The 13,455-nt window shown below is 41.6% G+C and overlaps 1 long non-coding RNA gene across 1 annotated transcript; it reads right to left on the reverse strand.

Moving 5' to 3' along the window:
• Window positions 1–388: 388 nt before the first annotated feature.
• LOC144157729 (uncharacterized) lies at window positions 389–7,908 on the reverse strand. Its single transcript, XR_013319840.1, has 4 exons — window positions 7,861–7,908; window positions 7,450–7,482; window positions 4,798–4,884; window positions 389–560 (listed from the first exon to the last, which is right to left on the reverse strand). It is a non-coding gene; the product is annotated as an uncharacterized LOC144157729 (long non-coding RNA).
• Between the last annotated feature and the right edge of the window lie 5,547 nt (window positions 7,909–13,455).

Below are 13,455 nucleotides of genomic sequence, written 5' to 3' on the forward strand. Positions count from 1 at the left end.
TGTGCCGGCCTGGTTCTGCAGTAAATTGCCGTGCACAGCATGGTTGTTATGTGCACAGAAGGAACGAGAAAGCGACACTGCAATTCTTTGCAATTGCCCTAAAATGCGACCCTTACACCTGCTCCTGCCGACGACAACCCTGCTGCGTGCGCGGTTGCCTTTTGCTGACGCTGCTGAAGCGAATTCTCCTACACGACAAAGCAACACCCAGAATCCTGGGTTTGTCTACGTTAGTAATAATTAAACCGTGGCTTCTATAGAACCAATTCTCTCGCCTACTAAAATATTTCAAGTAACGCGCCAACTTTTTAGTAGTGTTTAGGCAGTGTGAATAATGGGGATGCCCTGGAAAAACGCGTCATTACACTGAGAAGAAGTAATTTTAGGCTTTTTTTATTGCTCTTTCTTTTATTTAGAGCGGTGTAAGAGCATGCTCATCACACAGCCATCGCATCCTCCGCACGGCCGAAGTAAGGGTTAGCGATGCAATGGCCAGAACTGGAGGTACCATCTGGCGTGCAGATGTGCCTACTGCAGCAGTCCTGGCTTGAAACAGAGCACTGAAAAAAGCGTACGAATTCTGTTTACAGGTGGCTCTCTTTGGTATTAGCAATGACTAAAGCAACGTTTTCTTTCTTTATGAGATAATTTGGCGAGATTTGCTCGCAGGGCAGTTTTTTTAATTTTTCTATAGCTAAATTGATTCACTGGTAAAATAGGTGAAAGAGTTTGCCTGGAAAAATTTCCTCCAGTTTTTTTTCGAAGAAATTCCTAGTTTTCTGACAAATTTGATACTGTATCATTCCAATTATTTCACCTACGCGTCACCGGCCTCACTTTTTATTAGCCTCTTAGAGCAAAGCACCACAGACCGAATGGTGCTTTGCTCTACCAAGGAAACTAACAACGCCGATATCACCACGTCGCCACGGCACTCATTCTAATGACGCCGAAAACGTAAACCAAGTCTTGTATTGAGACTCAGCTGTAGGTTGAAAAAGGTTAGTTGGTATCGGTTATGTTTCACCCCTCCACTCTGGTGGGTCTGCCAGTCCATGTAAGAAAAACAGACCACCCGCCCCCATTTCGTATTTTAAAACACACCTGAAACAGGTTGGCGCTACAAAATGATGAGTATTTATGGTGTAAAACTGTTTATTAATTACAGTCGTTTTGTGTACAGGCCTCATCGCTGTTGCGCATTAATGCCGGCCACAAGGAGGGCTGGAGCTGCATAAGGCAGCTTTTTTGCTTCTGTCTCCCCTCGCAATATATTTTGTTCTTTATAGAAAAAAATAAACATCCTCCTCACAGTCACCACCTTCATCATCCGCCTTCGGCTCTTCACTTCTCGACGGCCTCCCTCATCTACCTTCAACATCTTTTTCCTGTGCTGCTGGAGTTTATAATTTACCCTTCAATTTACCCTTCAATTACCCTCCATCGGAATATGGCTTTCGCGCTCGCGTAAACGAATCTCTTGGTATACACTCAGTTACTCTAATTGTCAATTGGTTGTCCGTCTGTTTTACTACAAGGCCAGCCCAAGACCATTTCTTTTTCTTGATTTAAAATATTACGTCTTCTACTTTAGTTCGCTTAGATCCAGACACCCGAGTGCTATTCTTAGCAATATTCGTCCCATGGCGCGTTAAGCCGAGCTACGTATGCTCTAATGTTGCTCAGTAAGATGCCAAGTTTCAGCTCGGTATGCCATCACCAGCCGTATGCACTTGTTGCAGTTTGTTTAAGAGGTAGCTCACTTTTCATTATTTGAGAGTGCTTGCTGAGTACTATACAACACATTCCCATTATGCGCCGGATTTGTTTCTCGTCGTTCGGGTTAGCGCTAACTGTTCTTACCAGGTAGTTTTTTTTTACTCCTATGTTTTTTTGTAAGCTGAACAGGACTCATTCGGCATCTTATTCATGATTACTTTAAATTTATTTATATATATTTTTAGCGCCACCGGTGTGCTTTCCTATTTTAGTTCCTCAAGCATTTTTTGCATGGTTTCTGCCTTCTCACTCAGAAAGACTATGTCGTCCACGAACCATACCTGGCCAAGTATTCGCGTTTTATCCTAATCCTATGTTTCGCCAGTCAAGATTGGCAAGTATCCCTCAAGGCAAGGCCCAAAAATTCGCCGTTTATTCTAACCCTATGTTTCCCTTGTCAAGCTTTGTAAATGCCCCCTCCAGGCATGCTTTGAGTAGTTCTGGCGAGATGTTATGTCCCTGCCTTAGTTATTTTCAAATGGAAAATTTATCGTTTCGCTTGTGGAGGTTTATCCTTCCCATGGATTCCTTTTATATAAATTCTAAATGTTTTATTGATGTTTCTTCAGTACGCCGGTCGTTTATTGCCTCTAGCGCGGCTGGGGCGAGTACAGAATGAAACTCTTCTTCATATCTTACAAATGCCATACAAAGGAGTTCATTTTACCCTGAGGATTTTGCTATCACTTGATTAACGACGTGCCAGTCGTGCATGATTGATGCTCTGTTTTTAATCCTGTCTGCTCTGTGCGTTGTGAAATACAGGCTGCCACTTATGCGGGTATCTATAAGTTTGGTAAACAGCTTGTAAACAACTGAGAGTAGGCTGATGTTTGTGATTTTTGAGGTCCTTGGGATCTCCTTTTTTACGGATCAGAATATTGTTGGAACTTTCTCCAAGCTATGGACACATTTTGAGCTTTAAGGCATTACAAAATAGTACAGCTAGCTTTTCCAGTACAATATCTCGTTCTTCCTTCAAAAGATATACGCTTACGCCGTCGTCTCCTGCAGGTTTTTTTTGTATTTTCCACAGCCTTTCCAGCTCCTTTATTAGTTATTACTGGGACATCGCAAGTTGAGCTCGTACTCTCAGTAGTTTTTGTGCTCTAACGTAGCTGGCTAAAGCGTGGTGTAGATTTCTTCTGCTACCTTTATTACATCGTTCAAGCTGTGCGTATTGCTACCGTTCTAGTCTCTGATTGCGTATATCCTGTCTTTGTAGATGGCTAGCTTTCTGTTTGTTGCTTTCCGGGTTCTCCCTATTTTCAGCGTTTCCTCGATCACTGCTGTGTTATATGCATGAATTTTGTTTGGCTTATTTCTGTATTTCAGCTTATAAAGCTCCGCTAATTCAATTTGGTACGGCGTACGTGACACTTTTATGTTCTTGCGTTTGGGTTTATTTTCTTTGTTTTCTTAGTTTGTCAGTTTGTTCCCAACGTGCAGTTTGGTCCCTGCTTCTCCTAGAGCTACTTCTGATTTACTGAGGGAAGATGTTGGATGTCATTTAGCATGTCTACGCTGACCTCGTTCTGTTCGTCCAAAGAATAAAAATTTTTCAAGAGGGATTTCAAACTCCGGCGATCTGGTTGTGAGTGGCTCCATGCGGGGTTCCTCAGTTTTCACTAGTTTCCTTCTTTCGCTTTCGACATTTCCACGTAGCTTGTTTATCACCATCCTAGAATCGCTACTCGGAATCCTACTTAGCACCTCTACGTCCAGCAGAATACCTGGGTTGTCACCTAAAATGAAATAAATTTCGTTTTTTCTTGTATTATCAGGAATTTTTCTTGCCGATTTTCTGTAAGGAAATCAATGTCAAAACCTCAATTTATTTTTAAGGTTCGTACACCATTCCCATGCTTGTGCTAACACATGAAACGCCTTTTTTAGCGCAGTGCATCCGGCTTGTTGTACGTAACAAGGATATCGTAATAAACCCTTGCAGTGCGCAATGATTCTAATATTTTAAAGGGGTAAGTTTTGCTACAGCCTCTGACAATCATTATTTCTTCCGTTTGTCTAATGGCAATATGTATACTTTAATTGCTGTGTTCCTAAGACCATTTACTACGAGTCAGATTTGAATAACACAGTGTTAACGGTTTAGGCCAATTTTTTTGGAAGTGTTTCAAACAGGCCCTTTAGTGCTCGCACCTTGCAGCTGCTAGAGACCGTTCAACTACTCAGAATGTTACATGGCTCTTTAGCGAAACTAATTGATTTTTTTCCGCCATGTATGGACCTATATACACCATTAGAGCTCATTTTTAGGGAAAACATTTATCAATAAGCGGGAATACAATGTGAGGATAGCTTTGGAGGCAAACGCTAGAGCTTATAGCATATACGGAATACAATATCAAAATTCCCGCTGTCCAGGAATTGTGCGATCTGTAAGAAGCCGGATACATTGGTAAACACAATAAATCAAACAATGTAGCGGCCTCTGGGCATGTCGTTATCGGTAAAGAAACGTATTCCGTAAATATTCATGCACGTGTTTGTGTGCGTGGCACTGTGTGTATGCGTGTGTGTGAGTGTGTTTGTGTGCGTGTGCGTTTGCGTGTGTGTATGTGTGCGTTTGTGTGCGTGTGTGTCAGTCTGTAAATAAGATTGTGTGTATTTATGAAAACATCGTTGGTATTCTCACCGCTGGGTCGAGACATCCATCAGCCATAGTGTGTGTGTGTGTGTGTGTGTGTGTGTGTGGGTGTGTGCGTGCGTTTGCGTGTGCCTCTGTGTGCGCTTGTGTGTGTGTGTGTCAGTCTGTAAATCAGATTGTTGTATATATGAAAACATTGTTTCTATTCTCACCGCTCGGTCGAGACATCCATCAGCCATATTGAGTGTGTGTGTGTGTGTGTGTGTGTGTGTGTGTGTGTGTGTGTGTATGTGTGTGTGCGTGTGTGTGTGTGTGTGTGTGTGCGCGCGCGCGTTTGCGTGTGTGTATGTGTGTGTGTAAGTCAGTAAATAAGATTGTTGTATTTAGGAAAACATTGTTTCTATTCTCACCGCTTGGTCGAGACATCCATCAGCCATAAACGCTTGAGCCATTAGGGCTACGAAAAGAAAGATCGTCACCACATGGCACCTGAAAACCTGTTGCCAGGACAAAATTAGTCACGGTCATGCCTAAAGTAGACTTTATTACCCCTATTTTTCCTTACTTTATATTAAAAGCACCAGAAAAGGACGGGGTCGGATCTTGTGCCTAATCCCAAACTGTCACATACTCAATAGTCTTCATTTTTACTGCAGTAAGCGTAGTTAATAAGATATGGCTATAAGATCTTGCCTGAAGGCCATTTGTTCACGCGCTCCAATGTATAGGTACTTTATTTCCGATGGCCAAACTTCAAAATTAATTAGGGTCTTGCTGTGTCTGAAAACAAAAATTCTACTACATATTGCAAACGACAACACAACATAGCACCCCTTTGACAATAAACACGATTGGTGCTTCGGTGCCAACAACTACACTGTGCACTATTTATGCATTGTCTTTTCAGCAACTTCGCAAAATACTGGTCTCATGTTTCACATCTAAATCGGAGAAATAGGTCTGTTCGAAAAGCTTGAAAGTAACGTTTTGCTCGTAAAAGGTACGGTAGTTACTCTTGTCCAGACATGCTGGTAATTGTCTTGTTGAGCTACTTCACTGATACGCTTGCCTCTGACTCACTACGCTATGATACGCTATTATGATTTCCTTGTTTTTGATCCAGACACAATCTGTCCTTTATTTCTTCGTTTATTATTATTGGCTCTCAGCAAAGGAGCTGTTCTTTTTTTTGGTCGTGCATTATTCTCTTGCTAGCATGAAAATCTTTATGCTACGCAAAGTGTTGCGCTGTGTAGTCGTATTATACTGTATTTAGGTTCATTTGGCTTAATTGAAAACTCAGAGAATTGCTCTTATGCGGTATTTTCTTTTCATTGATTCCCAAAGATCATTCAGTGAATATCTGTTTTTACGCATCTGTTTCCACTAAATTCCCTTCGATCCTTTTGGATTTTTCTCAATACATGTTTGAAAAATTTCTTTGAATGTCTGCGTTGCAAAAAAATTGCTTTCAAAACACGGCAGTGTGTTCTGTTTGGCTTCTTCAAAACGTTATACGGCAGTCAATAAAGGGACATTATCCGAATGAGCGGCATAATTAACAGCCATGGGTACTTATATACAGAATTCTTCGCTAGTCTTTGGCAAGTAAGATTTAGTTGTCGCTACTTTCCCTGAATAAATCGGTAACAAATTTTAACAATTTGAGTAAACTGCACCATAAAACTGTTAAATTACCTTGAGATGGACAAAAAAACGTTGTTCTGTTTTTTAAATCAATGGTGTAAAAATACGGAAATGCAATCGAATGCCACGAACATTGCGTGGAAGATTCCGCGTGTTTTAAAAATTGAACACGCCTTGAAAAGTTTCATGAACCAAAATTGATGATTGCTCGTTTAAATATCAGCTGTCAGTCAATTACTGATGATCTCTGCACCAAAGTTGAACAGCCTTGTATCAAAACAAAAGTTCGCATCTATACAACCGATTTTAATGAAGCTTGTAACATAAACCCTGCAAGTTTGCATTAACTTCATAAACATATGTTATTACATCTACCTTGCAGATATATGCTTCCGTGTTTGGTAATTGCAATTACAATTATCATCCGGTTGTTTATCGTAAAAACTATAATTTGGTATTCAAGGCAACGCCATGTTGCTAACTGCTTCATAAATTCCAACCTTTAGTTGGCTTTTTTCTACTTTCCAATACTTTTTGCATTTAGAGGCATTGCTTTTTAAAATCGGTGGAAAACGCCACAACATCGCCTGTTTTGATTATGTGCTGCCGGAATACCAGAAGAACTACGTGACGATCATCGAAGGCTAGTTCTGTTTTAGAATAGGATATCAATATGCAATGCCACGTGCTCACATTATTTTTTCAATCCAATTATATTTAATCCAATCCAATTATTCTCAATCCAAATATTCTTTTTTCAATCTTTTTTTCAATCCTTATTCTTTTTTTAATTATTCAATCCAATTATTCTCTATTCAATTATTTTCAATCCAATTATTTTCAAACCAATTATTTTTCAGGTTTGTCTTTCATAAATCCAGGAAGGCGCGGCAGAAAAATATTTTGTGTTTTATAATTGCCGAGAAATAACGCTATACCCTTCAGGTGCCGTATTATACAAAGAACCAGTTATTAAAAGCGGTTCTTAGTCCTGACCGCGTCACTAAAGCCGACGACTTGCCGGGATTTTTTTTTTTTCAAACGCCATCGCGGCGTCGTAGTCTGAGGAGGGTAACAGTCCTGGAGATATAAACAAGTGAGCAGTTCAAAGCACCCGTAAGTGAGGTGTGGTGAAGAAAATTTGCGCTGACCATGTGCAAGAACAGTAGCAATAAATGCCACCACATAGAAATAACTGCCATTTGATAAGAGGCGGGGTTTTAAACTCCAGAAAATATTCTTTTTACTGTAGTGCTAACTGCACGAGTATATTTATCGATGGATTTACAGTGAGATTCATCTAACAGTGTATACCCCGCAGAATTTGCGTTCGTTGACTAAAATGGTCTCAAAGGCAGGAAAGAGATGCTTGAAAAAAATAAATAAAAATGAAAGTTTTTGTAATAGTTTCTTACCGAGGAGCAAAAACCCATGATGATTTCAGAAATCTGCAATAAAAAAATCGCATGAACAGCTGAGACATAAAGAGTTACGGCGAGTTTAGGGAAAAATGCACTAAAAATATCGCGCATGCGCAAACAGAAAGCAAAATGTTTTTTTGTAATATTATACACTATTGAAGAATGTGTCTTTACATACAATTTTCGTCGAGAACCGCGAAGGAATGTATTCCGGCCTTTTTGTGCAAGTGCGGGAATTACAACAAGGGCGAAACAATATATTGGTGGATCAGAACTGCTAAATTGGTATGGGCGCATTTTAGAGCAGTTGCAGGATAAGCACCACCACGTGGTTTAACACTCGCACAAAAGTTTGTTCTAAGAACTCCCTCACTAAAAAGAAACATCAGCAGGCTTAGCACAGACCTGAGTTGCTGCTCCGGAGATCTCGAAGTTGAATAGCTGACCATTCACGAATGCAGCTGAAGGGTTTTCAAGACTTCTTTTATAGCGTTTTGCACCAATAACAGGCACGGAATGCAATCACATGACTTCTTGTTCGCGTGCGCTATTCGTGACCCAATTACGCCCGGAAATCACTGGCGCGTCGGCATTCAACTTTTTATCAGCTTCGAAACGCTTGTTTTTCCGAGCATGAACCAATTATCTCAGCTAGATTGCTGAGTACAAAAAATATTTTGCGCGTAGTTTCGGGCTCTATTGTTGCTACGGGACATTAAAGTAAGAATTGGCGACCTATAAGTGATGAAAACTGAACTCTTGTTTTTGATTACTAAAGAAGAATTAGTTAATTGCAAACGTTATTTTGAGTACCCAAATTTATGATCAACGTGACGCTTCCTTGAACTCAGCAGGTTTCCGTAAATTTCCTGTGTCTACGACTCTGCGATTAGTGCGTGAATAGATTATGTTTTAATATAGGGATAATAATATAGGGATATTGGGATATTTATTATAGGGGTATTATATGCGAAGTGTGTCGAAGGTATTACGCTGTATTGAACGCAGTTGATGTAATGTTATACACCACATGTGGTGTATAAGATTGAGCTCTGGTGTGGCAAAAACTATGTCGGCCCAACTGGCCGCTGCATTAATGACCGGATCAGGAAGCACGCAAACACGGTACGTACAGGCACTGGCAGCAATCTAGCTGCACACTGTGCAAAATGCCAGCAATGCCAGATAGCCCCACCAGCATTTGACCTCACCATCTTCCTGAAGCGGTATCGCGAGCAGCGCATGAATGAGATACACGAGGCATTCGTCATCCACACAATGGGAGGTAGGTGCGTGAGCACACCCTCTATCGAGTTGTACGACAGGGAGATAAAATACCTAGGATCATGATCAACGCATTACACGTGGCTGCTTTTATTTCCGCAATCAACTTCCTTTGTGCATTTGTTATGAATTTCTTTCTCTACTCCTTGTTTTTTATTGTAGTATATATTCATTGCTCTTTTAAATAAACCTCAGTTGGCAGTTCAGCGCAGTGTTTGTCTTTAATCGCTGTAGTATCGTTTTTTGGCGCTGTTTTTTCTAATTTGCGGATTATTCGCGCACTAATTAGGCTCATCTACGAACGATCTAAATGTATACCGATACCTGGGTTAGAGAAAGAAGGTATGCTATTACAGTCCTTTTTCGGGGTCGAAAAGTATATCGTCTGATGCAGAGAACTTCCATGTTCGCGATATTGGTTTACCCATTTTGCCACAACGGAAGCATGGTTTCAACGATGTGCCGTTTGTCGAGTAATTGGGTCGACCAAACTCTGGGTCGACCCACCGGGCGAACAATCGCTATTTTGGAAAATCCAATTGTTTTTTGGCAGAACGTAATCGGTACAACTAAAAATCATTCGCTTTAAAAGTAATTTTATGTGTGAGCTCAAAACATTGTTTCGGGGGCTTAACCCGCCGTAGCTACTACGTGGCAACGTAGTACGCCGTGGTGGACTGCTCCGAAACACCTTGACACCTTCAGATGGGTATGGTGACCTTATATCTCGACACAAGGGTATTTTCGGTTATCGCCTCCACAAAGATGCAGCGATAACAGCGGGTTTGAACTCGCCTCTTTGGGTTCAGCTGCTCAGAACGTTAGCTAGTGCGCCACTCAGAAAGGTGACTGAGGTTGCCAAAGTGGTGTAAGCGTATGCTCACTACTACATGTTGGGGCGCCGCGAAATCCATGATTATATTCTCGGCGGAGAAAGTAAAATAAAATGGGAATTACGCACTGAAAATTTCTTTCGTTTCCGTGAACATGTTTTTTTCACAGCACCCAACATCATCGGTGCGTTGAGAGAAGCGTTCAGTGGCAATAAAGGGTGCTCGCGAAGTAACATGCCATCAAACAAACCACCGTGCTGAAATCAATTTTAAGAATAGCTGGCTTTCAATGGTTGTATTCGCACTTGTGGCATTGATTCTTCGACATAAAGAGATACAGAGAGGGAGAGAGAGCGAAAGCGATAGAGACAGGTGTTGATTTATTGCAGGTGTTGCTCCAACAAAAATAGCTTAATAAATGCCATCTTTATCCCAAAATGGGACGCATTTATCGGTGCATATCCGGCATTTCACACATAAGAGGACTTGCTTGCTGGAAATTCTTTTTAAAGGCATAGCCTTATAGCTCCCTTTAAAGCTCCTCTCTTGATTTTCTAGTAAATGTATCAGCTAACAACGAAGCGTAGTGTTGCTACATGCATTCAACCTTGACCAATATTCGCATTTTGTTTTGAAACGCACACGACGTCGGTTTGAAGTTATCATGATGGCTGATAGCACATTACAACTTGCCAGCATTCCGCTAGGTTGCATGCTTGGATGACGTTCCTAACGTGGTAAGAGTGACAGATAACTATGTTTAATTCCGAACGACATGGCAGTTAAGTTGGCAGCGTATACACACGATGCAGCCATATTTGACTGACAGGTCATTTAAAAATTTCGCACAAATATTGTCCTCTACAAGGTAATGTGCTATCTTTAGGCGAGCCTGGAATACCTTCATAACAAGCAATATATACTCGCCTTCCTGGCACAATACAGGCCTTTCAAAGCTAGTGAATTGTTTGGCCTTTTTAAACATTCGCGAATTACTGTTATTGTGCATACAACCATTATCATGTTTTTATTTTTTATTTTTCAAAAAGCAATTGATGTGGTTACGGGCACCGAGCAGCTATAATGGCTGCTGATCGCCTATAGATGATTGAGTGGCTCACTTAGTAGGGCTTCCACATCCACCAATTTTTATCATTATCATCATCATCATCATCATCATCACCGGATTATCTACTCCCACTGCAGGGCAAAGGCCTCTCCCATTATTCTCGTGTAGAATTTTTACTCTTGTCCTAATAAAGGTCGCAAATACAGTAAACCCTGCTGCGTGTCCGGGCTGTTATGTAAAGTATCAAGAAGAATTCCCCTGATATCTACCATATTTCACATGTGCTGTGCCATATCTGTGTTACTCAAGCCAGGCCGAGAGCACCAAGAAATACAAGGCATAACAAGAAGCGTTCGACGTATCCGTCTCTCTGGCAAAGACACCACGAGTTTCAAGCGCGGAGACCAAGATACACGCTTGAAGCGGTGGAATGGAGAGCAGCTTATATAAGCCCATGGAAAGCAGGTGGCTAGAGGTGGAAGTGGACATTAAATATCCCAATGTTTTTGCATATGGTGCAACTTGTCTGGCGCTCAAAAAAATGTTGAAGTTGTTTTTCTACGCCACTATCCCTTTATTATACAGACACCAGTACATAAAATGTATAGTAAGGAATAAACTCTCCGCCGTACTTAAACCGCTTACGGAGTTTATTTGAGACACGTTACGATAGGAGTACGTAACATACCAAGGTGAAATCGTCACATGCAATCTCCCCAAAAAAAGGAGGAAACCTTAGCATTCACCATCACTATCGCATTCCTTAACATGCGTTAAAAAAAGTACAGTTAGGGACGGGATGACGCGGGATGTTTTTGCTTGTCAGTTTTTAAGCCTCTTCAGCTAAGAGCAATCTTAGGTGGTTGCATTTTTTTATTGCGTAGCCATTGGTCTTCCTAAGGTCCGCATGGCTAAAAATGGTTCCTGGGCCGGACTTCACGATACTCAATTGAGCGGTTTAGCTAAAGCCGGGTGATTTTTTTGGTGCTGATCTTCATCGGTGAATTTTTTTGTGGGTTTGCGGTGAATATCCATCCTTTTTGTTTCACAATAAAAAAAGGTACCCCGGGGAAATGCACAACATTTTTTCTGCAATTGTTTCCCGCAAGTGTTTCCGGCAATATCCTCGTTTTGTGCAATTATCAATTTGAGGCGGTAGCAAAACGTTGGATCCCAAGTTGCACGTAGGATAGTTGTCCTGCACTGCGAACTGCAAGAAACCAGAAACCCAGGTATGGTCTACAAAAATCAGGAACCGAAATCAGGCTGTGCGAGCGAAGGTGAGTGCGGAAATTTGTTTGCAGTTCCAGGATTGAAACTACCGTGGCGGTCACCCGGTCCAGCTATTAAAAGAACTTAAGTTAAGCTTATCAGCAGCATCCCGATGAACGCCCGCTTTTTCGGGGTTTAGCCGGTTGCGGGTATTTTAACAGTGGCCCTGCTGTAGCTCGATTCTTTTCGTAGGTATGCTGAATGTCGTGTGTCACGTAGTGGCAGCCGCAGACTCCCGTACCCACCGCTGGAATCAGAGAAATCGGTTTCTGTACCCACCGATACTGGGCGCAGTGGTTACGAGAGAGTGGTTTCTTCTCCGTCGTGCTAAGAGAGGGAGTGTCCTGCCTGTGACGCTGAGCTGTCGATTACTTTCTGCGAAAAGCAATCTTTCCGCCCTCAAGGAGCAGCTGTTCCCTGGCGACCGCCCGTTGACTTTCGAGGAGTCCCGTCAGAGCCACCACTCTGCTGTTCCAGCAGATGTGACAAGTTCTGGGCCAAGGTTTCAATTCTTTGTTCTTTACACTGCATTACTTCCATTATATTTGCTTTTTCTTCCCTAGAAGAAGTTCGGGGCGCAACAAATAAACTATCACAGGCCTTTTAAGAGCACGATGCTTAAATCTGTATGTTTGAAACTAGAGTCATTAGAGGGCCACATGAAACGTTTTGCGAGTGATTGGATGTGTCGCTTGTAGTGTAACGTGTGGTGAAAAACCAGCCCCAGGAGCGGGGAACCTTGGGGCCGCAAAAGAGTCGGAGAAGGATTCAGAAAATGGACAACGCAACGAATGCGGGAAAATGGCGCTGGCGGAAGATCTGATAAGACTTTGGGATGTGCTGGAGGCTGCCCACATAGACACGGGCGTTACAGAGAGGTTAAACTTCAAGTTGAATACGATATTTACAGAAGGCCGAATTTCAATTTTGTCTACATTTTTTTTAGAAAGTTCGAAGCACCATCTAAATATATTTTAACCATCACTATACTACGTTGCACTGAAACGAAACAAAAGATGGTTGATAGAAACATGAACAGAATATTCTTCGTTTAATGCATGTCGGTTTATTGCGGTAATGCTGTTATGATCTAGAAAAATTGCGCAAAACTGTAGTGCCGATTCGGACTCGGCTGATGATGGTTCGTTTGAAGAAATATTAGGATAAGACAAATACTTCACGCCAATGTATTGGTTGGCGCTCGGTACTTTTATACTACTTTTGGCGCATTGTGTGACAATAAATTAAGAAAATATATTCTCTGCATCTTAGCTACAAGTCTACAAACCTAGGCGTAGACCTGTAACAAAGGAATGCTGATACCCAAAAGCCGCTCCTGTGACTTCACATCTACGGGTTGCTCTGTTTATTTTCGCGATGACAGACAGTAGAGGTCTGTGAAAATACATTGCCACTGAAGCTTCGTCCACAGATATTGTAATTAAAGTGCCAACTCGTTTTGACAATCCTTGCTTTTTTGTACTCCGGAACTGGCAGCCTTTTACCGTTTCTGGCCTTTGCCGTAGTCTGTGGGACTTGCTT

The sequence above is a fragment of the Haemaphysalis longicornis genome, unplaced genomic scaffold (genome assembly GCF_048455015.1).
Source record: "Haemaphysalis longicornis isolate Haplotype H1 unplaced genomic scaffold, Haemaphysalis longicornis Haplotype H1 scaffold_10, whole genome shotgun sequence".
NCBI classification, from domain to species: Eukaryota; Metazoa; Arthropoda; class Arachnida; order Ixodida; family Ixodidae; genus Haemaphysalis; species Haemaphysalis longicornis.